The sequence below is a fragment of the Cervus canadensis genome, chromosome 1 (assembly GCF_019320065.1).
Source record: "Cervus canadensis isolate Bull #8, Minnesota chromosome 1, ASM1932006v1, whole genome shotgun sequence".
Classification (NCBI taxonomy): Eukaryota; Metazoa; Chordata; class Mammalia; order Artiodactyla; family Cervidae; genus Cervus; species Cervus canadensis.
Window position 1 is genome coordinate 87,969,171 of NC_057386.1, and position 27,773 is coordinate 87,996,943.

Genomic DNA, 27,773 nt, shown 5'->3' on the forward strand with positions numbered 1-27,773 from the left:
AAATGAGAGCAAGCCTGTTTAATATTAAGATTATGATGTAAATTGACAAAAGCCTAGGCATTCCAAGTCCAAGTTGCTAGGCACCTTCTTCTTGCTTCCATCTGAGTATAATGATGTATTGTCAGCCTTAGCTGAAGTACAAAAGGGTTATTAGACCTTGGAGTCCATCTGTTACCCGTGCAAAGGAAACAATTGAACTAACACTGCTCTTTTCCTTGGTCTCTTGCCACCTTAATTATAGTTCATTTGGGCTCTGTGTGTACTTGCTGCCTTGAGTAGAACATTTTCCAGGACTGTAAGAAAGCAGAGAGAAGGCTCAGGTAAGGGAACTGAAACAGAGTTTGCAGTTACAACTTGGAGGAAGGTGTTATCTGATGAGTCACTAAAGCAGTCAAACCAACAGTACATGCTGCCCACAATTAATGCTGCCTCGATGCCCACTACTACTCAACAATTTTCATGAGGTTTTTTAATTCAACCTTTTTTTTTTTTTAAATGTTTTGTGAGTGTGCACATTTTTGTTTCAAGACTGTTCTATCGGGAGATATTTAGTTTTGAATTTTAGGAAGGTGAGATGAATCATCTTACCTTTCAGTCTTATTTACCTATCGTTTTAGGATCAGCGGGCTTCCCTGGTGGCTCAGAGAGTAAAGAGTCTGCCTGCAAGGCGAGAGACCTGGGTTTGATCCCTGGGTCAGGAAAAGCCCCTGGAGAAGAAAGTGGCTACCCACTCCACTATTCTTGCCTGGATAATCCCAAGGACAGAGGAGCCTGGCAGGCTACAGTCCATGGGGTCACAGAGCATGGACATGACTAACTGACTTTCACTCTTAAGATCAGTAGCCAGCTCCCTGTTTTCTGCTGGGGTACACCTCGGGTAGATGTCTTCATGTACAAAGTGACATGGGTATATCATGCAACTAGGTTTGTGGCTTGAATAAGACAGACTCAGGTGATGTGCATCTCCCTGAGAGTTAGTGTAACTTTATCTTCTTTCATACAGCCAATTTGGGACTCAGGTTACTATATCACAAATAAATTGCTGCCCCAAGAATATGCCAAGTAGCTTCAAAGAGGTGACAAATACTTAAATTCTGGAACTTTAAGAGAGATTTTGCAAATCTTAACTTCTCTCTGTATAAATGCTTTCACTGTGTCCAGAGTGTCTTTTCCTTACTCTGTGCAACTAGGACTACTGAGAACCTTTGGACAATCTTTTGCTTAAAACAAATTTTTTTTTTTTTTGCTGTGTTAACTGAAATGCCCCCACAGTAGCAAATATGCTTCTTTTCAGGGTGGGGGGAGGGAATCTGATTTTGGGTCTTGTGGGCACTAACGGATAAATCTTGGTTCCTTTAAGTAGGCATGTAGTTGAGAAATGAGGACAAGCTATTTGCAATGAATATAGGTAAGAATTCAGGGACTTCTCTGCTAGTCCAGTGGTTGAAAATCCACCTGCCAATGCAAGGGACACAGGTTTGATCCCTGGTCCAGGAGGATCCCACATGTGGTGAGGCACCTAAGCCTGTGAGCCGCAACTACTGAGCCAAAGCACCACAACTACTGAGGCCCGCGCACTTGAGAGTCCATGCTCCACAGCAAGAGAAGCCAGCACGAGAAGCCCATGCACTGAAACTAAAGAGTAGCCCTTACTCTCCGCAACTAGGAAAGTCGATATGCCTCAACAAAGACCCAGCGCAGCCAAAAGGAATAAATCTTTTTTTTTTAGCGTTTCTTTTTTTTTTTTTTATTTTTATTTTTATTTTTTTTTCCAGTGGGTTTTGTCATACATTGATATGAATCAGCCATGGATTTACATGTATTCCCAATCCCGATCCCCCCTCCCACCTCCCTCTCCACCCGATTCCTCTGGGTCTTCCCAGTGCACCAGGCCGGAGGACTTGTCTCATGCATGCCCACCTGGGCTGGTGATCTGATTCACCATAGATAGTTATACATGCTGTTCTTTTGAAATATCCCACCCTCACATTCTCCCACAAAGTTCAAAAGTCTGTTCTGTATTTCTGTGTCTCTTTTTCTTGTTTTGCTTATAGGGTGGGCTATCGTTATCCACCTTTCTAAATTCCATTATATATGTGTTAGTATGCTGTAATGTTCTTTATCTTTCTGGCTTACTTCACTCTGATATAATGGGCTCCAAGCTTACATCTCATAGGACTGGTTCAAATTGGATTCTTTTTAACGGCTGAGTAATATTCCATGGTGTATATGGTACCACAGCTTCCTTACCATTCAAATCTTGCTGAATGGGCATCTAGTTGCTTCATTCCTGGGCTATTATTAAACAGGCTGCGATGACATTGGGGTGCACGTGTTCTCTTCAGATCTGGTTCCTCAAGTGTGTATGCCCAAGAAGTGGGATTGCTCGGGGTCATATGGCAGTTCTATTTCCAGTTTTTTTAGAAATCTCCACACTGTTTTCCATAGTGGCTGTACTAGTTTGCATTCCCACCAACAGTGTAAGAGGGTTCCCTTTTCTCCATACCCTCTCCAGCATTTATTGCTTGTAGACTTTTGGATAGCAGCCATCCTGACTGGCGTGTAATGGTACCTCATTGTAGTTTTGATTTGCATTTCTCTGATACTGAGTGATGTTGAGCATCTTTTCATATGTGTTTGTTAGCCATCTGTATGTCTTCTTTGGAGAAATGTCTGTTTAGTTCTTTGGCCCATTTTTTGATTGGGTCATTTTATTTTCTGGAAATGAGCTGTAGGAGTTGCTTGTATATTTTTGAGATTAATCATGGTTGCTTCATTTGCTATTATTTTCTCCCATTCTGAGGCTGTCTTTTCACCTTGCTTATAGTTTCCTTTGTTAGTGCAAAAGCTTTTAAGTTTCATTAGGTCCCATTTTGTTTAGTTTTGCTTTTATTTCCAATATTCTGGGAGGTGGGTCATAGGAGGATCTGGCTGTGATTTATGTCGGAGAGTGTTTTGCCTATGTTCTCCTCTAGGAGTTTTATAGTTTCTGGTCTTACATTTAGATCTTTAATCCATTTTGAGTTTATTTTTGTGTATGGTGTTAGAAAGTGTTCTAGTTTCATTCTTTTACAAGTGGTTGACCAGTTTTCCCAGCACCACTTGTTAAAGAGGTTGTCTTTTTTCCATTGTATATCCTTGCCTCCTTTGTCAAAGATAAGGTGTCCATAGGTTCGTGGATTTATCTCTGGGCTTTCTATTCTGTTCCATTGATCTATATTTCTGTCTTTGTGCCAGTACCATACTGTCTTGATGACTGTGGCTTTGTAGTAGAGTCTGAAGTCAGGCAGGTTGATTCCTCCAGTTCCATTCTTCTTTCTCAAGATTACTTTGGCTATTCGAGGTTTTTTGTATTTCCATACAAATTGTGAAATTCTTTGGTCTAGTTCTGTGAAAAATACCGTTGGTAGCTTGATAGGGATTGCATTGAATCTATAGATTGCTTTGGGTATAATAGCCATTTTGACAATATTGATTCTTCCAATCCATGAACACGGTATGTTTCTCCATCTGTTTGTGTCCTCTTTGATTTCTTTCATCAGTGTTTTTATAGTTTCTATGTATAGGTCCTTTGTTCTTTTAGGTAGATATCTTATAGGACATTTCACCCCAAAACAATCAACTTCACCTTTTTCTCAAGTGCACACGGAACCTTCTCCAGAATAGATCACATCCTGGGCCATAAATCTAGTCTTGGAAAATTCAAAAAAATTGAAATCATTCCAGTCATCTTTTCTGACCACAGTGCAGTAAGATTAGATCTCAATTACAGGAAAAAAAATTGTTAAAAATTCAAACATATGGAGGCTAAATAACACGCTTCTGAATAACCAACAAATCATAGAAGAAATCAAAAAAGAAATCAAAATATGCATAGAAATGAATGAAAATGAAAACACAACAACCCAAAACCTATGGGACACTGTAAAAGCAGTGCTAAGGGGAAGGTTCATAGCATTACAGGCTTACTCAAGAAACAAGAAAAAAACAAATAAATAACCTAACTCTACACCTAAAAGCAATTAGAGAAGGAAGAAATGAAGAACCCCAGGGTTAGTAGAAGGAAAGAAATCTTAAAAATTAGGGCAGAAATAAATGCAAAAGAAACTAAAGAGACCATAGCAAAAATCAACAAAGCTAAAAGCTGGTTTTTTGAAAAAATAAACAAAATTGACAAACCATTAGCAAGACTCATTAAGAAACAAAGAGAGAAGAACCAAATTAACAAAATTAGAAATGAAAATGGAGAGATCACAACAGACAACACTGAAATACAAAGGATCATAAGAGACTACTACCAGCAGCTCTATGCCAATAAAATGGACAACTTGGATGAAATGGACAAATTCTTAGAAAAGTATAACTTTCCAAAACTGAACCAGGAAGAAATAGAAGATCTTAACAGACCCATCACAAGCAAGGAAATCGAAACTGTCATCAAAAATCTTCCAGCAAACAAAAGCCCAGGACCAGATGGCTTCACAGCTGAATTCTACCAAAAATTTAGAGAGGAGCTAACACCTATCTTACTCAAACTCTTCCAGAAAATTGCAGATGAAGGTAAGCTTCCAAACTCATTCTATGAGGCCACCATCACCCTTATTCCAAAACCAGACAAAGATGCCACAAAAAAAGAAAACTACAGGCCAATATCACTGATGAACATAGATGCAAAAATCCTTAACAAAATTCTAGCAAACAGAATCCAACAACATATTAAAAAAATCATACACCATGACCAAGTGGGCTTTATCCCAGGAATGCAAGGATTCTTTAATATCCGCAAATCAATCAATGTAATACACCACATTAACAAATTGAAAGATAAAAACCATATGATTATCTCAATAGATGCAGAGAAAGCCTTTGACAAAATTCAACACTCATTTATGATTAAAACTCTCCAAAAAGCAGGAATAGAAGGAACATACCTCAACATAATAAAAGCTATATATGACAAACCCACAGCAAGCATCACCCTCAATGGTGAAAAATTGAAGGCATTTCCCCTGAAATCAGGAACAAGACAAGGGTGCCCACTCTCACCACTACTATTCAACATAGTGTTGGAAGTTCTGGCCACAGCAATCAGAGCAGAAAAAGAAGTAAAAGGAATCCAGATAGGAAAAGAAGAAGTAAAACTCTCACTGTTTGCAGATGACATGATCCTCTATATAGAAAACCCTAAAGACTCTACCAGAAAATTACTAGAGCTAATCAACGAATATAGTTAAGTTGCAGGATATAAAATTAACACACAGAAATCCCTTGCATTCCTATATACTAACAATGGAAAAACAGAAAGAGAAATTAAGGAAACAATACCATTCACCATTGCAACAAAAAGTATAAAAAAGGAATAAATCTTAAAAAAAAAAATGCATTCTCTCTGCTCAGTGTTGGTAGGTATAACTTTCACTATTCTTATGGCTAAAATTTTTTCATTAGTAAATTTGATTTTTATAGTAAGATGCACTTTTTCCTTAACAAAATTAAGGAATTGAAACTAAAGTTAAAGTTTGTCAATATCAATATCAATTGATAATAGTATATGATAGCTTATAATAGTATATGATAGCTTATAATAGTACATGATGACTCTAGTCTGTGTTTGGTTTAGAAGAATCCTGTTTTACAACTTGTGAGAGGATGGAAATGATGCAATGGGGGTAAATTCGTACTTCCCAAAGTGTCAGATCAGAAGGAACCCCTGAGCTTCATGCACAGGTGATTTGGATCAGGGAAAGAGGGTGGCAGGGAGTCTGTATTTTGATCAGCTCAGGTGATTCTGAGGATGAAACAGATTTGGAAACTGCTGGAGAGAATGTAACCTTTTTTCTCTCCTAGTTCTAAAATTCCATGACTATCCTCTATTTGTCACATTCAAAATAATAAAAATTTAGAGTCAGAAAGTATCTGAGAGCACATTTGGCCTGAACCCTTCATTGAAATAATGTATTTTTAGAATTAATTTGGAAAATGGGCATAAAAAAGAAAATAAAAATCATTACCCCGTAAACTCACCAATTAGACATAATTATTATTTATACTTGGATAATTTTCCTTTGTTTTTCTTGAACATATATTTCTTTACAAAATAGGAGCACACTGTACATAAACATATATATGTATGTATGTATGCTTCTAACATTTCAGTTACTATATTTGGGGACATTTTCCATGTCATTAGATGCTCTTTAAGGGTACAGAGTCAATTGTTTGGTTTTAACACAATCATTTTAATGGTAATTTAGGTTATTTTCCTTTCTTCCCCTTTATTATAAATGATGCTGAAATTAACACTGATTGAACAGTGTTTGTGTATGTATCCTTATGGCTGATCCACATGGTTGTACAGCAGAAACCAACACAACATTGTAGAACAATTATCCTTCAGTTAAAAATAAATTTAAAAAAAAAGTATTCATGCATATTCTTGATTATTTCCTTAGGATAAATTCCCAGAAGAGGGAGTTCTGGAAGAAGAGCAGGTGGTCAGCAGTGTGGACCCTGAACCATACAGTCTGGGTTTGGATCCAGGCTTTAGCAATTATTGGTAAGTTTATACCACTTGGGCACCTTTTCATGTCTCAGTTTCCTGACATGTAAATAGGGTTAATTATGGTTCTAGATCATAAGATTTTTTGAGAATTAAATGAAAAAATATACTTAAAGCACTTAGTGGATGAGACAGAGTAAGAATTAAATATTGACACTTATTCTGGCACTAAGGCAATGTACATTTGGAAAATCCTGGTTTTGGAGAGTTTTTGGCAATAAACTTAAGAAACGCCTGTTAGTTTGAGAGTTAGTGCCAATTTTCCCTCCAGAAAGGCTGTAGCATTAACGCTCTTACTAAAAATGTTTAGAGTTCGTTTTCCTGCATCCTCACCAATGCAGCCAACCTTTATTCATTTACACGTGAAGAAAAGTGAGGTGCAGCGTGATCACGTTCCTTTCCACAGGTCTCACCGTCAGACATTGGCAGATTTGAGACTTAACTACAGATCCAAAACTCCATAAAATTTTCCTTGCCACAATTCTAGATTAAAAATTTACATTTGTACATTTTAATGGCCCTTGTTTTGCAGGCTTGATTGGAGTTAAGCCTTTTTTGCCATCTAGATACAGCTTAACTGTAGGAGCAATGGACAAAAAAAGGAGTCATTATCCACTGTGCTATGTGCTAACTGACCGTAAATATTTTTGCCTCTCAGAAACAGAAATTGGCATTTATTAATATTTATGGGAAAAACTATTTGAAAACATACAAGATTCACTGAAACTTTTTGTTTTCTGAGATTGAAGTAAAAGTGGGTTTTATCAGTTGACCACTAGAGGGCACTGTGACTCTTCAAGTTGTATTGTTTGAAAAAGAAATTCTGCTCTGGAGGGTATTTTCCGTTTCAGTGAAGATTTTGCGGGCATCCAGAAAAGTATAATCAATATGAAGAGTTTGAGAGTTGCAATGGAAACAGATATAACACTGTGTATGAGCTCATCAGGAGGTTACCTTTTTTGCTTACAGGAAAATCCAAGTTTTAGGAGATTTTAAAATACAAAAATGATGTGTATCCACTGTCCTTTCAGTTTAAGACAGTGTTCTGGTTTTTAGGCTTCTCATTGTTTTTTTCCCTCTGGAATATTTTATGTTATGGTTGTAGTTGTGAGTGTTACCTGAGTCACCACATGACATAAACCAATATTTGTGAAACAGACATTTACATTTGTAGTGATTTTAAAGAATTGTTAGCCATTACACGGTTTTTTTCCCCCCCACCCACAAAGTGACCTGGGCATTTACTAGATATTTAGAACTTATCTGATATAGCTTCAATGACATCCTTATTTTTATTTCTTTAGTGTGCTGCAGAAAAAGCTCTTTTTCCACACACACACACACAATGGTTATTTCTCTTACCATCGGTTAAGTCTGGGATCAAGTTAACACAATTGGTTAGCAGCATCTTTTTGTCCTTCAAAATAACCTTCCTGAAGGACCAGATGCTGAAAAGTGCATCAAGTAGAAACTTTGTTAACAGTTTATAAACTATGATTTCCATTCATACAACATAAAAATCCAAGAACATTTGAAATGGTAGTTGCTGGTTTTAATCTGATAAACTTGCAAATAATTTACCATTTTTTTTTTCCTTTATATGTTTGTCATCTTGTAGTATGCTGTTTATTAAAAAAAATCCACAAATCATTAAGTTTGAATTTGTTCTGACCTTATTAAGTGGACTTGGCTTAAATGAGGAATGGTCTTGTAAAGTCTTCAACAACCAGATGTTAGGTTTTTCCTTAAAAAAAAAAGAGAAAATTTCTTAATATATTATTTTTAAAATGGAAAATATTAATATTATATTCAAATTATACTTAAAAGTGAAAAGAAAGGCCCTAATACTGCTTCTATCTGGAAGGTAATCTATCACAATCATTTCAAACTGATTTCCTTAGGTTTCCTAACCAAATATCTTCCTCAACAATTTACCTGCACCATCCTCTCCACAGGCCCCTCACCTCCTCAAATCAGAGTTTATGTTGGCAAAACTATTTCTTTTCCTCCATTTCTCTCCCCTTTTCCTCCTCTCCATAATCCATGTAACAGGCTGCAGGATTCTATATCTCCAACTGTTTATGCTTAATGTTTCTAGAGTGACATTTTCTGAAAATAGTGAAAGCTTGTAATACAGCATCTTACTATATATACCTTGGGTTCAAATCATGTTTCTGTATATGGTTCATTCCTTTCATCACAACTCAGAACATTTTATATAACGGTGGCAAGTCTTCCCCCCAGGATCAGTAATATAGTTTCTTTTATGGAAAGTGAGATAAAAAATGAGAATACTTGTTTCCTGGACTAGGGTAGCATTTGAAATTGAGGGTGAAATTAGTGATCAGTTTAGCTTTTTATGGGTCCATGTGGGTGTGGGACTCACTAACTTACACATGTTCTTTTCCTACTGTGGCACTCTGCTCAAATCTATTTCTCTGGTTCTCCTTTTCTGCAGTATGGTAATCATAGCTAACACTATAGAATACCAATATATATGGATGGCTAAGCACTTCATATACATTATAGGGTTCATCCATGTCTCATCCTGCTCTCTTGTCCCAGGCAGGATTAGCAACATATCCTTGGAGAATTCAAAATGGAATGTATTTTCAGAAAATTTATCTTGTGGGCAGAGAATGAGAACTACTCTGTTGTCTGTGACTTTCAGAATAACCGTAGGATTCGCTTCATTATACTTTAAAACTAATATTTTGGGGAGGGGATTACAGAAGTAGGAAATATATGTGATGGAGTATCTTGTAGCATTAAACTATCGTTTTTTAAACCCTCTGAAATTAAGAGTTTCTCTGCATCCATTCCATTCGATCTCCGGGTCGGGAAGATCCCCTGGCGGAGGGCATGCCAACCCACTCAGTACTTTCGCCTGGAGTACTCCCACTGGCAGAGGAGCCTGAAGGGCTAAGTCCATGGAGTCGCAAAGAGTCAGACAGGACTGAAGTGACTTGGCATGCAGTCACGCATCCATTCCACCATTATGGTTCCTAAGAAGTGAAGAACTGCTGCCGTGGGCAAGGGAATAGGAATATAAAGGAAGTCTAAGTCAGGTCAAGTGCACACAAAGTCAGGCAGAGCCTGAGGAAGCGAATGGTCAGACATGCGTGTCGCGATTTACTTTGTGGTGTGGAAGGGGTGATTAAAAGCACCAAGGTCGCACTACCAGGAAAACGTATGGTCGGGATGGGAAGCAAAGAAGCACCTCATTGTGCCTTCAAGGGAATGACGGCTGCGTCCGAGAGCCTCAGACATCACGACGGAGCTGTGCAAGTTGCAGTCACAGAAGCTTCAAACGAGAGACTGAGACAACACTACAGTCGAGCCGCGGTACTACGGGCCTGCCTCAGAGGCGGAGCTTTTTGGCCTGCGGTGCGTGGCCGTGCGTGACGGTGCGTGGTGTGCGCGATGGTGCGTGGCGCAGGGCAGCCTGGGAGGTGCAGAGTCAGTTCTGGGTAATCCTGAGCGGCAAGGAGACGCTGTGGTAGTTTACTCTTCTGCCTTCGTGTAGCTCCGGGCTTCCAAAAGCTGGCCGAGCCCAGCGCGTATTCAGTAGGTTTCATAGAACAGAGACTAGGCCTGGAAATGGCATGCGAGGTGCTGCCCTCAGAGAGAAGCGTTTCACGAGCTGCCATTACTCTAAAGAGGCCTTGCTTAGCCGGAAGTTATTCTGCTTAGCCGGAAGTTATTCTTCTACCCTCAAATTGTATCTTACAGCCAGAAGAAAAGGACTAACCTTAATGGACCGGTTTACTTCCCAACTCTACTGACAGCCCGAACTTTAGCGACGCGTTATGTCAATTAAAAGGACAAGAAAGGAGCTGAATTTTCACGAAATGCGTGAGTGTGTCTTTTTTCAATCTCACAAGCACAATTTGTGGTAAGAAATACAAAGAGTGGAATGAAAAAGTTAAAAAAAAAACAAACCCAACTAATTTAGGGGAAAACCCCCTCAATATTTTCTTCAAGAAAATACACAGTTGTATCACAAACTTGGCGTCATGCTGTATATACAATTTCCTGTCCCAATTTTTATGCTTTATTTTGAGAGTTTTCCCAATTCTTCAAATATTCAATGTCATTAACTTGATTGCACTCTTCACCTTTCTCCTCCCTTGTCTGAAATGTTTCTTCTGGCCTCTTCACTGCCACAATTGTCTCCTTTATACCTCTCCTGGGTGCGTCAGGCTTTCTCTTTTTCAGTTATGCTTGTGAAGCTTTTTGAATAATGTAGCCATCATTAAGTACTCAGAGACTCTGTTTTCTTGGACATATTTTCCATTTATGATTAAATTGAATTGGAATTAGGAAGCAGTGGCTACACTGGTCTGTATTTTTATATATTGAGAGTATATTTGAAGGCTAATTAACATGAGCAGTCTTATTAGAAAAAAAAAGTCCAGAAGCTTCATATACTGTATTCCCCAGTCTTCGAACCAATCATAAATAAATGTTCTTGATAGAAAGGAGAGGGAGGGTGGCTTAGTTGGGATTAAAATAGCATGACTGGAAAATACTCATGGCTGTAGGAAAAGGTGCACCCCTGAGAATTGCTTTTTCTTCACCTATATGCAGGAGGAAGTTCCCGTTGCAAGTGGAAAGTTGTTTATTTTTATATTTTTGGAAAGATTGGGTTTGTTTTTATTTCCTGTCTTGAAGACACCTGCAACTTTGCTCTTTTTAGCTGTGACTGGCATGTATAGCTGTGGTTGGAATCGTCTACTCTTGGGGTGATTTTTTACAGAGGTAGCTTTATTTTCTGCCTTGACCTTAATCTGTGTAAGTAAATGGGTTTAAGATGAATGAATGACTAGTCAGTTTTAGTGGTAATTATTCAGGAAGAGCTTCAGTTACTTATTTCACATTTTAAAACCTAAAAATATTAGGTTTTAGGTTTGATATGATTAGTCAGAGGCTTTCCAGGTGGTGCTAGGGGTAAAGAACCAACCTGCCAATGCAGGAGACATAAGGGACGCAGGTTTGCTCCCTGAGTCAGGAAGATCCCCTGGAGGAGGGCATGGCAACTCATTCCAGTATTCTTGCCTGGAGAATGTCATGGACGGAGGAGTCTTGGGTTCTATAGCTCATAGAGTTGCAAAGAGTTGGACAGGACTGAAGTGACTTAGCAGGCACTCACGCATGATTATTTAAATAATTGAAGATTTTATGGGAAGATTTTGAAATTACTTTTTGAAAAATGGAACAATGTTTGAAAAGGGAAACATATCCTTCACCTTACCCAGTATCAAAGTGTACCCTTCCCATAAAAAACACAGCAGAATCCAAATTTGGTCACTTCAGTAAAATTAAAGGAAAACAATTTTGAATTTGAAATCTGATTATTTGCTTGGGATATATGAAGATGGAAGGATAACTTTAACGAGAAGGAAAGAGTTCATTTTAGGAACATTATTTTAAGCTTAGGTGTATTATTATTGCCTTTTTTTTTTTAAACTTCCTGGCAAAGGTAGAGATGCTATTGTGATTTTTTTTATTATGTTCATTTAAACTACATAAAATTATTCTCAGACCTGGCCTTACATGTTACAAATTTCATTCTGGAGGTCATCTGTTAGAGGCATATTACCAGGCTTAGCTCAAGGGAAGAAAATTACTTTATAGTAATTAGGAATTTGGAGCCATGGTACACAGGCTGAGAGTACTGGATAAAAAGAACTGTAAGAGAATTAATTCAGCTTAGGCTGAGAAGACTCTTAGGATAAACTGCCTCTGGCTATGCCAATTTAAGTTTTATGTGTTAGGGAATAAGCACATGTATTTCACCTGTGCTCACTGCTAAACATGATTGCAAAGTAGATACACTGCCACATCTGTCAAATGTGAAATAGAAGTATGTTTTGTCTAGGGGCTCCTGCATACAAAGCTATGACCTTCACTTTATGGTGCTAGCTGGGTTATGAGAAGAAGCTGGAAAAAAGAAGAGGCTGTTCTATAAATGATATTGAACACAGGATTCAGTGGGAAAAAAATTCTGCAATGTGTTGTAAATACAAAGAACCATATGTAAAGAAAATGTCACAAAAATTTTCATAATGTGAGAAGGGGGATATAAAGTTAAATGGGGAAGTTAAGGTTAATAGTAACTTTGACTGTGAGGCCAGCACAGTCCCTCTCCTTCTATACCATTGCATTTCTCTCCATGCATTTTAAGAGAGGTGTTTGGATCTGAGTTACAGAATTGTTTGTTGCTCCAGAAGAACGTTGTGGTGCATCTTCGGAGATTTCCTGTCAGCTTCTCAGTAAAAAGAATTGTTCTTAAAAACTCTGCCATCTGGAACCAGGTTTCAACTAGTGCAGTTTTTCCAGGCTGACCATGCTGTAGGCAGAACCTCCATTAAACATAAGTTTGATGCAATTATGAAGAAAAGGAAATAATAATGAGGTTTATTCAGTCCTGTATAAGTTTTTCCTGAGGAAAAAATTTGCAAGTTTTTATTATTTTTTAAATTCTTTAGGGTAGCTTTAATTTTGTTCAAGTCGTTTACCTCATTAGCAGACTGAAAGTCTGTTTGCCAGACCAAGGGCTAGCCAATACACATTTTCTCCTTATTATTTATACTGTTAAGATTGAAAAAATAAGTGAGAGGAGTTGTATTTGTGAAATATATTATTTAAGATCATATAGCTACTAGAGATTAGCCATGAAAGTAGAAAGTATCCTGAAGTCCTTGAAACTTCTGTTTGGTACTCAGCATTTGCATTAGCTATCCTCTCTTTCAGTTTGCTTTTACTAACACTTCTGAGTAACTTTTTCCTCCACCCAACAACCAGTTCTCCAGTTCTCTGACATCAACTAGGTTTCCTACAGTTTAATTCAGTTCTGACACTACCCAGAGTTAGCACAGACCCTATAGGTTAAGGTCTCAGTTCTGTATGACTGCACCCACTTCAGATGCCAGTAGCAAGTCCTAGGTGGCTATCTATACTTCTGAACAGCCATCTATATAGCAGGGTTCCCTGAGACTCCCTCCTAAAGTGGGATAGTTTGGTAAACTCTCTTGCAGAAATCAGGAAACCCTTGCTATCACTGGTATAGTATTAAAGGATACAACAAGGAACAGCCAAGTAGAACATGTGCACAGGGCAAAATATGGAGAGGGGTGCATGAGGTTTCCATGCCCTCTGTGGGCATATCACCTTCCCAGCACCTTGATGCATTCACCCACCCAAAAGTTCTCTGAACCCCATCATTTGGAGTTTTTAATGGAGGTTTCATTGATTGAGTAAGTCATTCACCATTGGTTATCACCAATCGCAATTGGTGATCGCAATCTCCAGTGCCTGCCACCTCCCCAGAGGTGAAGGGGAGGGCTGAAAATTCCAACCCTTTGATCATGCCTTGGTCTTTCTGGTGACCAGCTATGTAAGGACTCACCAGAAGTGGCATCATTAGGACAAAAGATGCTTCTAGTACCCAGGAAAATTTGAGACATGGTAGCTCTGTGTGAGGAACCAAAGATAAAGACCAACTATTAGAATAAATGCTCCTATGACTCCTGTTATCCAGGAAATTACAAGGGTTTTAGGAGTTCTGTTTAAGGAACTATAAGCAGAGACCAAGTATTTGTAGTTTTTAAAAAATCATATAAGTTTTGGGTGCAGTGTTATATATAGTTCAACATATATACTGTATACTCTGCCTTTTAATTATAGGAAAAATACTGTCCTTCCTGCTTCAACTGTCAATTATATTTAAGTTTCTTGTGTGTATTCTGTCAGAGCTTCTTCAGTAGGAATTATTTTCATGAAAATTCTAATAAAGGGATGAGAAAAGAGACTTCCTCATATTTTATAGGTTATATTGTCTTTTCCCCCTATATAATCTCAGTACATACTGTTATGTGAAGGGTATGATTATGTTCACAAAAGTCTTGTGATTTGAGATAGTATCATAAATTACAAACAAATTTCCTTTGCCACATGTGGCAAGTGGTAAATATCTTCTCAGAATGCTTTTTTGTCTACTTCTCTGCTTGGTCTGAAAAATGTTGGTATTTCTTGTTCTGTGTTTGCCCTTCGTCTGTCTTTTGTAGTATAGGGGTTGCTTGATTGAAATCAGTCATGCATGGATTTAAAGAATACTTGTACACTAACAGCTCCCAGATCTATATTTGTAATATAGGGCTGCATTATAAATATCTGATACATACAATAGAAATCTTCCAGTTCTCCCATAGACATTTCAAGCATTCATTTATTCACTAACTCAGTGCATTTTTACTGAGGTCCTACTTTATGTTAGGGGCTTCCCTGGTGGCTCAGAGGTTAAAGCATCTGCCCGCAATGCGGGAGACCTGGGTTCAATCTCTGGGTCAGCAAGATCCCCTGGGGAAGGAAATGGCAACCCACTCCAGTATTCTTGCCCATGGACGGAGGAGCCTGGTAGGCTACAGTCCACGGGGTCGCAAAGAGTCGGACACAACTGAGTGACTTCACTTACTTACTTACTTTATGTTAGACACTTAACATGTCCAAAATTTGTCATTTATATTTTCTCTCCATAAGTAAATTCTCATCTCCACTTAACAAATATATAAACCTGGGGACTAATTTTCCATTCATTCCTTTGATGATGATGATAAAAACAACCAATCTAATACTATGATAGGCATTTAAGATATTTCAGTAACTCACTGAATTCTCACAACCATTCTCTGTGAGTTAGGAATGATTATTATTTTTATTTTCACGTCAAGGGGAAATTTGATTGGAAAATTATGTAAATTATTTAAGGTTGTACAGCTAGTAGGTGACAGGACTAGGTCTGAACTAAAGTCATATATAGTAACAAAATTCATCTGATTCTCCGCTGTTAACATCACTGACGTAAAGCTAGTTCTTTTCCATTCTCACTGCTTCAAAGTGTAGTTCAACGCATCATCACTTGGCCTGGACTACTTTAGTTTTCTTTTATCTTGGTTCATATTTGTTCATTTCATCTTCAATACTGATAGATAAATATCTCTAAGATCTGATTATGTTGCTTGTCAGTTAAAAGCACTTCTGTGGCTTCTCTAGCTATATGATACGGTACAATTTTTCAGTGTGGTCCTCAATGAGCTTGCATCTTGCTCTCTCATGTCATCTCTTACCATACTGTTCCTTGCATTCTATGCTTTAGTCATATGGGATTACTTGAAGATCTTGTAAAGTATCATACTTCTTTGCTTTTTATTTAGTCTCTTTATTTGGAATGCCAGTTTTCCCTGGCCCATGTCCTCCATTTAAGACTCATTTCATTTATGAAACTGTTTCTTGGTCTCTTGGTATACTTGATCCTTTGTATACTTCTAGTATTTCAAGTATAAAAGTTTATTTACTTAATTGTTTACATGTTGGTCCTCTCCTTTAGAGTCTGAATTCCTTGAGGCAGAAAACCATTTTCAGGTAATTGTATTTAGGACAGTATCTGGCATACCACAAATGATGGCTGAAAATCCCTTATGTATAGCCGAGGTAAACTGCAGAATTTGTAGTAGTTTACTAAGGGTCACAAATAACTATGGGTTATTTTATTATTTATAATTTCAACATTAAGGATATGTGAGAAGATCACGACTGGCCTAGAATTAGTCTTTGTTGACTAGGTAATGGTATTTGAATAGCATATCCCCATCCCTCATTTCAGAAAATATAAACTTCATTTTTATACTTGGTTCTCACTTGTCTCTAACCATGCATCTTCTTTACCTCCATTCATACATATCATTTCATTTGTGATTCCCCAATAAGAATACTTTCCTCCACTTCCTCCACTCTTTTTTTTTTTCTTTTTATAGTTCAGATGTATAGATGGGAATATCAGGATTCTGTGACATTGGGGGTCTTAAAAAATGCAAAAATGAATATATTTTTAAAGAAGCAACCTAACATATACTAACTGCTGAAATAAAGCAAAACAAAAACACCAACAGATACAGATTGATTTGTTTTGATGTGTCTCTGAACATTCCATCAGTTCTAATGACAGTTATTTAAGGGGCCAGTTTCATTCTTGGTATTATTTTAGGAATGCACATTAATTATAAATTAGTAGATTTTCTTCAATGAACTGTTATTTAATAATACAAAGGCACTCTTTTCTGCATGGCAGTAGAGAAATTTCAAGCTAGAATTAGGAGAAATTTCAAAAATTTTAAACATGGGTACCAATTCTTATCTTTTATATGAATGGAACACTCCAGTAAGATATGCTTTTTCACAGATTATGAACTATATGTATTAGCATGCTCCCATTTTTGGTAAACATTTAAAGAGTGTATATCTGCATGAAAAAAATAAATGAAATGCTCATGTGGCTCATTACTGGTGTCTCTTACCTCTAAGGCACTAGGTGCCAATCAGTAATAGGCCTCCTTGTCATCACCATGATAATCAAGATGCCCTGATGCATAATAAAACGTTCTCTAGGGGTTGGAGGAAAACCACTGAAAGCTACTGGTCAGAGCTAAGCATGGCATTCCTGCCCTCAGCTTCCCAGACTTTTGCATAGTTAATGGTGGCCTTGGGATCCCCTTAGGGTCACAGTATGCTTCAGTGCACTTTATTTCCTATATGATCTATTATATGTTATATATATATATATATATATATATTTATTTATTATTTGTGTGATAAAAATAATAAAGGGAAAACTCAGGTATACTTTAAAAAAGATCCTCTAACACATATTCTAAAACATCCTGTAACACATTATTTTAACATGGTAGTATCCTTCTGAGAAGACTATTTTAAAGCAGGACTCAGCACTTCAAGACTTCCCCCAAATATATTCAATTTTTCAGTGCATTAGTAAAAAATAGAAATTTTTCTGAACATTGTATGGAGAGAGAACAATGTACATTACATACTGTATGCAAAACTTAATATATAACTCCTTGTTAATTTTCCAGAATTCTTTTTCTGGTGCAACCCATATCACATTTCTTCTCTACTCTCCAACTTCGTCCCAACAGCTTCTCAGCTATACTGAGTCTTAGCTGCTTCTTTCTCATAGATTTTTCTCTCCAACCTTTTCTGAGAGGATTATAATGATAGTTTTTAAAAATTTTCTGTATTTTACCTTTTCTCTCAACAATCTAATCAGCCAACAAAGGACTCCCTTATTCTTAGAAATCAGGAGCATTGCGAATAATAAAGGCATTTTCCCTTTCATATACAATTGGATTCATCAGATATTTCACTTGAATTCTGTATACCTCTAACTAAAGTGATTCCTTTAATCAAATTTGTTTTGCTAGTAGTAGAGCATGTAAAAGCAGTTAGATTTAACTTAGATATATAGTGACACTATTTGTCCTGGTTATCTAGTCAAGCTTTCTTTTATATTTTAGTTTACTTAGAAATCTGGCCCAGTCAGAAACTAAAATAAAAAAATTAGGAAAGATGAAACAAATAGCAAAATGTTTATAACTGTTGAAGCTGGATGGTGGGTACATGGAAATTCATTACACTGTTCTTTTTACTTTGTGTGTGTTTGAAATTTTGCTTAATGAAAAAGAAAAATAATTGTGAACACCAGAAGGCTCAGATAAGATGTTGCAAATACTGTCAGTTCTACCCAATATTCACCTCACTCTCCTCACTCCTCTTCTTCCTCACATTTTCTGCTAACAGAACACAGATTTTGTAGTTGTAATGTGTCAACTCCAGTGCAGGAGCAGTGACACTACTACCATTTTCTTATGTAGAGCTTGCCCTAAAAGGCATGTGTGGATTGAGTGCTGGTTCTCAAAAAAGAATTACCTGGTGTGAATCCTTACTTCTCGCTTACTGTCTGGGCAACATTGACTATTTCCCAACCTTTCTGAGTTTTAATTTCCTCATCTGTGAAAGGATCATAATAACTTTACTACTTACCTCTTGGGTTATCCAGGGGATCAAATGAGATTTACATATGTACAGCTAGTTTGCGTGTGGAAGACTGTTATTCTTTGTAGGCACCATGGTATTCTTTGTAGTGTCTGATATTTTTCATTGTGTTTTCAGTCTTATGTTTCTGCTTGGCTTCCTGCTTGAATACACTTGGGGTGCAAAAAAATTTATGATATTATAATGGTAATTTGCATAACATGATGTAATATAACTATTTAGAGGTAGAAACACTACAGATAGATGAATGTTTTAAGCCTCCTCCCCACTTAAAAAATACATGCCAATAGACTAGGACACAAAAACTGTCTTACCAGTTTGTTCTTCCTGGAGTCACCCAAACTCTTCATAGAACTGATTGGTGTTCGTAGTTCCCACACAGCTGCGGTTGAACCTGTAGTTACCTCCAGAGAACTGTCTTGGCTCCAGTCTGCTGGATAACTGCCTGTTTGGACAACTTTGCCTTGGATAATTTCCCTTTGTCTAACCATGGGACTCATAAATCCATGTATGGGGGACAGATTTCAGAAAATAATATTTGGCCATAGATGGTTGCAATTTCAAGACCTTTTCAAAGGGTGATAATGAGAGATTTTTACTGGACAATATAAGTTTTCAAACTTTGAAGATATATATCCTGGGATCCAGATCATTTATTCATCAATATAGAATATGCATTGCTTATCCATCAGCCTATTCTAAGATGTTAAGGTCATGAATAAGAATGTTCCACAGCCCATAAAATACCTTTCCTGGAGTATAACTTAACTGGGAGGGAATATTATTAAATATGTAGGAGTTCTACTTGGTTGTCAACTGAGATATAAAATGAGAAAGAAAAATCCATATCCTACACAGTGTGTTTTCCTTACAATATTAAATGTTTAGAAAGGAATATGCCAACAAGGATTTTTTGCTTTTTTTTCTCTCTCTTCTTTATCCCTGAATTTTATTTTTTGTTTCAATCATTGAGATCTGACTGAATCACCTGAGTGGTTATCTCTTCTGTAAAATATGTGAGATACATTTATGGCTTCCCAAACAGTTACTATGCTTGAGTGTAGGTCCAGAGCCTTTACAAAGGAGGACATAGCTGTATACTATTCCAAGGGAAAAAGAAACAATGTCAAGAGTCATCAGAGAGATTTAGAGATGATTTCTGAAGGATTTCCAGATGTCAGCAAATTTGTTTTACCCTGGATAATGGTAGAATTCATCTTAGCCAAAATGCAACTGGTCAATCTGTTACTTCCTGTATGGAAAGCAAATGTTCAAGTAAATTATATAATTGTACATTACAACTTTGCTTCTGCTGTTATAAATTCAGTTATATCCCAGACTGAGGCTATTACATGACTGAGCCAAGTTTAATGTTGCTCAGCCAGTCTGTCTTGTAGTTACAGCCAACGAAAAAGTGAGCTCTCTCGTGTGTTTTTCTTATCTGGCTTATTGGAAACAGGAATTTTGTTTTGACTCGCTAGTGGATGTCACTTTATCCTGATTTGGAGAATCAATCAGGAAGACTTTCTAGAGCAGGCTATTATGAAATCAAGAGTCTAATAGGAAAGTGTAACTGTTCCTTTGCATTAATTTTTATTTTCTTCTGAATGAAATTCTTGGGCTTCCCAGGTGCCTTGGTGGTAAAGAATCTGCCTGCCAATGCGGGAGATGTGAGTTCAATCCCTTGATCGGGAAGATTCCTTTGAAAAGGGAATGGCAGCCCACTCCAGTGTTCTTGTGGGGAAATCCCATGGACAGAGGAGCCTGGTGAGCTGCAGTCCATGGGGTCGTAAAAGAGTTGGACAAGACTTAGAGACTAAGTCTCAACAACAAATGAGATTCTTAGTATTAAAATTTGTAGAGAATATGTAAAACTAAAAATTATTACATGGACCTTTTAATTTTATCACAGTAGTATTGTACCATGAGAGAGCTGAACTCATGGTCTCATGGGGCTGGTGCTTGTGAAACGGTGTAGAATGTTCCCTATCTTATCATGTTGGCAAAGGAAATTACACCAGTGCCTTGATTGTCAGAATGATACAGCACCTCTGAGGAAAGGGATTGCTGCCTATTAAAGATAGGTTGGAGTGAGCTATGCCAAATGTTGAGTGAGATTTATTGAATACAAACAGTGCAAGATTTCTGTGCATTTTGGTTATGAGAAAACAAAACAAAAATACAGATAGAAAAATAATAATCATTTCTTGCGTCCATCCATGAAGCAAACGGATAAAGTCTAAAAGGAGTGGAAAATTCCTAAAAATGAAATAGAATTTACTGTCAGGGAAATGTTAATCTAACTGAGGCAGGTAGGTAATATTATTCATGCTTTACAGTAAACAGTAGCTGAGACATGATACTTATGATCTATCTGGCTGTTTACCAGTGGTTTTGTTTCCTTTTACTTGGCTTGTGAGAATGTGTTATGAATGTACAATTATATTTATCTTCTCTAAAATTTCAGTGTTTAAAGCATTGCCTTCTAAGATTAAAATGATACCTTTTAAATGTGGGCCATGATGTTAAAATATTAACCTTAAGATTTATTTTTCATTGTATGAGTGATGTCTAAAATAGTTCAGTTTTTTGTGATTTATTTTTTTCATGATATATATTGACCCTTGTTTGGAATTGTCAAATTTTGTTCCTTGTAGCACATTCACAAAGAAAACTTTTTAAAATAGTGTGCCAACCTTTATGTAAGCCTCATGTAAAAGAAGAAAAATCTTAGTTTTTTTTTTAACTGAAAAATGTATTACCTTTCTACAGATGTCAGCATTGAGCTGTGCAGATCGCGTCATAAGCACTTGTGCTGTGCTTAGTTGCTGGGTCATGTCTGACTCTTGTGTGACCCCATGGACTATAGCCCACCAGGCTCTTCTGTCCATGGGGATTCTCCAGGCAAGAATACTGGAGTGGGTTGCCATGCCCTCCTCCAGGGGATCTTCCCAACCCAGGGATTGAATCCAGGTCTCTTGCATTGTAGACGGATTCTTCACTGTCTGAGCCACTAGGGAAGCCCAGTAAATACTTGAGGAACCCTGAAAATGGTTACTTTTTGCTATTATTAGTCAATAATTGTCTTATATCTTGTGTTGTTTATAGTTAGGATCATGGAGTCTTGGGTAGAGAAATAAAGAGAAAAACAACAAAGGATCAATTTAAAAGCACAGCTGTAGCAATGAATAAGGGTAACTTTGTACTAATTAAAAATTTAATTAATAGTGAGTTATGAAAGTTGCAAAGTAAAGCTACTGTAGAATTTTCAATTAGGCATGTGTATACATCTTATAGCAAGGTCTGATGCTGTAAAGAGCAATATTGCATAGGAACCTGGAATGTTATGTCCATGAATCAAGGCAAATTGGCCGAAAAATTGATGCTTTTGAACTGTGGTGTTGGAGAAGACTCTTGAGAGTCCCTTGGACTGCAAGGAGATCCAACCAGTCCACCCTAAAGGAGATCAGTCCTGGGTGTTCATTGGAAGGACTGATGCTGAAGCTGAAACTCCAGTACTTTGGCCACCTCATGCAAAGAGTTGACTCACTGGAAAAGACCCTGATGCTGGGAGGAATTGGGGGCAGGAGGAGAAGGGGACGACAGAGGATGAGTTGGCTGGATGGCATCACCGACTTGATGGGCATGAGTTTGAGTAAACTCCAGGAGTTTGTGATGGACAGGGAGGCCTGGCATGCTGCGATTCATGGGGTCACAAAGAGTAGGACACGACTGAGCAACTGAACTGATACATCTTTTATTTTTGTAACCACTACTGGCCATAATTCATTAAGATACATTATAAATAAACCTCCAGTGTATAATTGACATACAAATTATCATTTTGTAAGTAATTTTTTACAGGTTGGCAGTGTAATGTGTTAATTTAGTGTACTGTTAAGTTACTACAGTGTGATAGAAAATTGTAGTATTTTAGATTGCAGTCTAATAGACTTTTGGACTATTAATTCCTCAGGAAGTAAATAGATAGGGATCCATTAAAAGTCATTTAATATTACTTAAGGACATTTTGACATCATGTTTTAAATTGAGAACCTAGAACTAGGATTGTTAAATGCTAATCAGTGTGGAAAACCAGATGTGTTCTTGAATGCTTCTTTTTTATTCATCAAAAACCAGCCTTCTGAAAACTGACAATGTCCCTTAGTCAAACTGTATAGGAAATAGTTTTGGTATCTTTGAAAACTGTTGCTTTCATTTCTCTGATCTTCACAGTTCATAGAAATATATATATTTCCAGATTGACTGCTTTGAAGAAGGTAGGCAAATGTGAGTTATATATATTTTTAAACAATAAAGTCAGTAATAAATAAGTTGGTTTTACTCTTCTAACTAGGAAGACTGAGAAACTTCTGCTGAAAGGAAGTTAAACTTCTTTTTTATTTTTTCTAACCAAGAAGCAAAGAAGAAAATTTTTTTTCCAAGAGTTTCTTTCACCTTCGTCAATGTTACATGGTAGTTTGGTGCTTTTTTTTCTTTGAAAGTAGGTGCTGCTTCTAGTTTATGATGCAACAACAAAAGCATTCAAAAATCTCCTACCACTGGTAATGGTACTTTTGAGGAAATAAGAGATTGTTTTTTTGCTAGTAGATGGTAGGAGGTAAGATGACCTCAAATAATGGTGCTACTTAAAGGGGACATATTCTCTTCAAATTGAAGGGATTTTTCTTAGATTTGAAGGATGAAAAGAGTAAACATTAAAAAAAAGAAGTTAATTCATTTCATCATTTTATGAATTAAACATTAGTTGAAGCATTTTCCCTCTTAAACATTATAGAGGACAAATCACACATGATTAGGACAAACATAAGACTGTTAAGGGCATAAATTAGAATTTCCAGAAGCTCTGGCTGATTAATGAATGCAGGATTTCTTTTGAAGACCTTCTGGTAACCTCAGCTGTAGTGTTTGCTTCCAGAAGGCTCAAGTTAGGGAAGGAGTCCACATGGTCCCTTTAGGTCATAGCCGGCATTTAAAACTGATTTTCAACTTGGGGCTCACACTTTTATTCCAACCCTGAACCTTTTGGCATCAGAGCTCATATTCTTATGGCCAATTTGGATTTTTAAGAAAAGAAGCTAGCTTAAAAAAATCTCTTGGACAGCAAATAACTTTTAAGAAACAACATTTTAATGATTTAAATGGAAGCAAACCAGAAGAAGCTGGATTAAATTTCTCTTTAAGTATATGTGTTTAGTGATTAAGAGGAAAAAGTGGCTGAAAAAATGCTGTCTGTTATTTTCCTTCAAAACCCCAAATAGTTGAACAGTAGAGTAGCTCAAAAGATTTGAATTGGGATATCTTTGTGGAAAATATTTCTGGCAATTAAAGTACTGTTAATAAAAGAATGAGAGATAATAAACTCTTTAACAGTGAATTTTGAATCTCTGTGTTTTCTAAAGATTCATCTTAGTGATAAAATTATTTTATTGAAGATTCTTCAGAGAAAGGCTGATCTGACTTAAGAATAGAGAGAAAAGAAAATATTTGGGGAAAATCGTTGTGAATTAGGGTTTTCCTGGATGGCACTTGCTGTTTATGTTTCCAAAAGCTTTTTAAAGCCAAGCTATTTCTAAGTGTCTGTATTTTCTTAGCCACCGTAGACTTTGCCTATGAATGGGAGAGGTTGAGAAGACTTCTTTCGAAGAGAAAAAGTTTTCGAAAATGTGGACTTGATTTAGATGGTGAAAAGTATTGTTAAAGAAAGACGGGGAAAGAAATCTAGATTAATAGAAACTTTGTTCGTAGAGAGGCAGAAGTTTGGATTTGAGGAGGGTCAGTAAATACTGTTCCTGTTTTAATGTTTTGCGTGAACTGAGAAATGAAATAGAGGTGATGGGAGATCAAAATACCATCTTTATGTTTCATACAGTTAATGTTGAAAATTGTAGTTTAACTGTAGGGGCAGTGGGCTTCCTCTAAAGAGAGCCAGGCAGCTTTCCCCACCGAGTCCCAAACGGCACAGGATTGGGCAGGCACTGCCTGGCAGGGTCAGAGCTGCCCCATGCAACCTTCAGTGTGGGGAAGGAGCAGTGTTTTCTTTTCTGCAGTCATCTTGTTTCCAAGGGAAAGGGAAGAGGAAATGAGTTGAACATGCCATTTTCTTTTTCTTAACATTTTCAATCAGTAAGTCTGTGTGCCTCCCTTGGTGAAGAGGGAGTAAAGTTTTGGCAAAAGCCCAAGAATGTTATTTTCATGGGGTTCCCTTCACATTGGAAGGAAACATCAAGAGCAGGAGAGAAGTGATTTTTGAGATTTTTGTTTTTAACCCAGAGGTTCTAAAGCAGGATTGTTATCTTCCCCTAGGGAAGTTTTTTTGTTGTAACAATGATCACAAAATACTAAGGGTGTATACTAGGTGGGTGGGGGGGAGGGGGTCAAGGATGCAAGATAACCCTGCATTGCGCAGAACATCACAATAACGCTCCCTAGAGGCTCCCTGAAGTGATCCTCTGTGGGGTGAGGGTGAGAACAGCACTCTGTCAAGAGTATTCTTGCTACATTTTCCTGAGCGGCCCCTTCATTGCAACTCATTTCTTCTTTGTGGATCCTCTTTGAGCAGCTGATGGCAATATAGATTTTTCTCCTAGCAGGCCCTGAAATGGGTCAGAACCACACATTGTTTAAATAGATTTGAAAGCTTCCTTGTACACAGGTGTAAATATCACCCTAGTCTAGTTCCTATAAAAAATGATCTGCGGTGTTGTCCAACATAGTTTAGAAACTGTAAAATGAAATCATGTTGTAAAATAAAGTGGAACTATGTTAAGATGTTCCTAGAACAAAATGTCAAAAACTATGCTTAAATTTGAAGATAAGCACCCTCCCATTATAAATATTTTGGGGAGAAAATGGATGTTCAGAGATTCACCCTCTGTAAAGAATAAGAGGAATTAAGATAAAATATCAAAAAGATTTTTGCCCTTGTGAATTATAGTTAAATAAATTGAAGTTTTGTATTTACGTTAAATTCTCATGCTCAGTCTCAACCAGAAGGTGCTTGATGTAGAATTTTTTTTGTGTGTGTGGGTGTGGCTTATACTGTTTCTCACTGGAATTGGTGAAGTTTCTTCAAAGTCTCAGGAGTTTTATTGATTGAGTCAAATTTCTGATAAACCTTATTTTTAAGGAATATTCTAAAGGACCAATAGGCCATCTAACATTATGACAGCACTCAGGTAGGTCCCAAGTACTGAGAACAGCTGTCCCAGGAGAAGTTATGTTCCTTAAAATCTTATATTTAGCGGTTTCTGAAGGTCCATCCTAGAAACTCAGTGGCATCTTTATCAGCCAAGGACCCTGTAGGGAATAGATAGCACACTTCTAGTTGGGATAATCTGAGGGGAATTTAATAAGATTGTGGGTGGTCAGAATCCACAGGGAATACTGTACATCCTGTGGCTACTTATTAGGAGGCTGTTAGCACTCCTAAGCCTGAAGAGGGAGGGGAGAGAGTCATTGGGACCCTGAAAGTGAAAGGATTGTGGGAGAGGACATCCCAGTAGTGGCAGAGAGTGAGCTTGGGGAGTATATTTGCCAACCTTACTGTCTTCTCTTCCTCCAGTCTGCAGCTGTTGGCATCCACGTGACTGAACCAGTCAGAAGCCAGAGGGTACAGGAGCCCTTCAGTGGAAGCACAAACTGAAGATATCTGGCATAGTAACTGCAAAATGAAGGGAAAAAGAAAATCTTGTTTCACTTTCACCTGGATGCCAGTGGAGCCAGACATCCAGTATCTGTGACCAGTGAATTTAAACTTGATTGGGAGAAACCCCTTAAGAACAGAATAATTTTGACAACATGGATTTACTATATCTGGAGAAAAAAAAAAAACCTATGCATACTTTCTCACCTTCAGAAAGTGGCTGTAGAGACTTTGTTTTCTTGCTCATTTTAAAAATTGCAGTGCTGGCAGCCCTGACCACCAAGTCTCGCCTGAGATAGTTTTCCCCCCAACTCATCAAAACCCCATAATGTACTGTCAGAACCTCTGAAATTCCATGTCCCCTTTGAGCTCCATGTTCTGACATCTTCTGTAGGCTCTGTTGAATGACAGAGCTTCCATGGTGCCTAAAGGAGGCATTTTCAGTTTGGTGCCAGTCTTGTGTTTAGGGCTGTGAAATCTGACTGTTAGGGGTGGTCTGCTGGTCAGGTTCATGTTGGTGTTGGTTACATACCTAGTTTAGATATTTGCTTTTATAGTAACAGCTAGACCTTCACTAGTGGTCTATAATAGAACTCTTGTGGTTAAAAGCAGCATATACTGTTTCATATCCTAATTTTTCAGTTTTTATCCCACTCCAGCATATTCAAACTATGCCTGTGTAGTTTGGGATCAAACTGAGATGCTTAGATTCTCAGAGTCCCTGCCACTGGTGTGTAACCTGTCTGTTCAGAGTCACTTAACCACATGGTGCTGGTTTGATGAACAGCTAGCCACTAAGTATGGACAAGATTCCATGTACTGAAGTGGGAATCCATGTAGCAGCTCCTGAGGCCTCAGCTGATCTGCTTCTGTAACAGCAGTCACAGTGCTTAAAAACTAACTCTGTAACTGATAGAAACAAAGACGCTCAAGTTGGTAGCCTGAAATGTATGCTGCTATATGCTGCCAGGTTTTAAATGCTCTGCCTTGTTCTTACCAAAAGCCATCTAATTGTTATTTTTATTTCTTTTAATTAATAGACTTTTTAAAGAGCAGTTTTATATTTACAGAAAAACTGAGCAGAAAATACACAGAGTTCCTATATACCCTCACATGTTAGTCCCTCATCCAGTTTCCCCTGTTGTAAACATCTTGCAGTAGTGTGGTTCATTTGTTACAATTGATGAACCAGTATTGATAAATTATTCTTAACTAAAGTCCTATAGTTTGTGTTAGGGTTCACTTTTTGCCTTGTATGGGTTTTGACAAATGTATAATGATATACACCTTTGTTGTTGTTCAGTTGCTAAATTGTGTCTGATGCTTCACAACCCCATGGACTGCATGCAGCACACCAGGCTCCTCTGTCCTCCAGTATCTCCAGGAATTTGCTCACTCATGTCCATTGAGTCAGTGATGCCATCCAACCATCTCATTCTCTGTCATCTCCTTCCTCTTGCTTTCAGTCTTTCCCAGCATCAGGGTCTTTTCTAATGAGGAGGCTCTTCACATCAGGTGGACAAAATATTGGAGCTTCAGCTTTAGCATAAGTTCTCCAATGAATATTCAGGACTGATTTCCTTTAGGATTGACTGGTTTGATGTCCTTGCAGTCCAAGGGACTCTCAAGAGTCTCCTCCAG

The 27,773-nt window shown here is 37.5% G+C and overlaps 2 long non-coding RNA genes across 2 annotated transcripts; one reads left to right on the forward strand and one right to left on the reverse strand.

Moving 5' to 3' along the window:
- Positions 1 to 9,904, reverse strand: LOC122452953. The gene is made up of 3 exons (XR_006272885.1): positions 9,780 to 9,904; positions 8,232 to 8,303; positions 1 to 293 (listed from the first exon to the last, which is right to left on the reverse strand). It is a non-coding gene; the product is annotated as an uncharacterized LOC122452953 (long non-coding RNA).
- Positions 6,465 to 26,778, forward strand: LOC122452960. The gene is made up of 3 exons (XR_006272886.1): positions 6,465 to 6,556; positions 10,292 to 10,414; positions 26,052 to 26,778. It is a non-coding gene; the product is annotated as an uncharacterized LOC122452960 (long non-coding RNA).
- Positions 26,779 to 27,773: the final 995 nt, after the last annotated feature.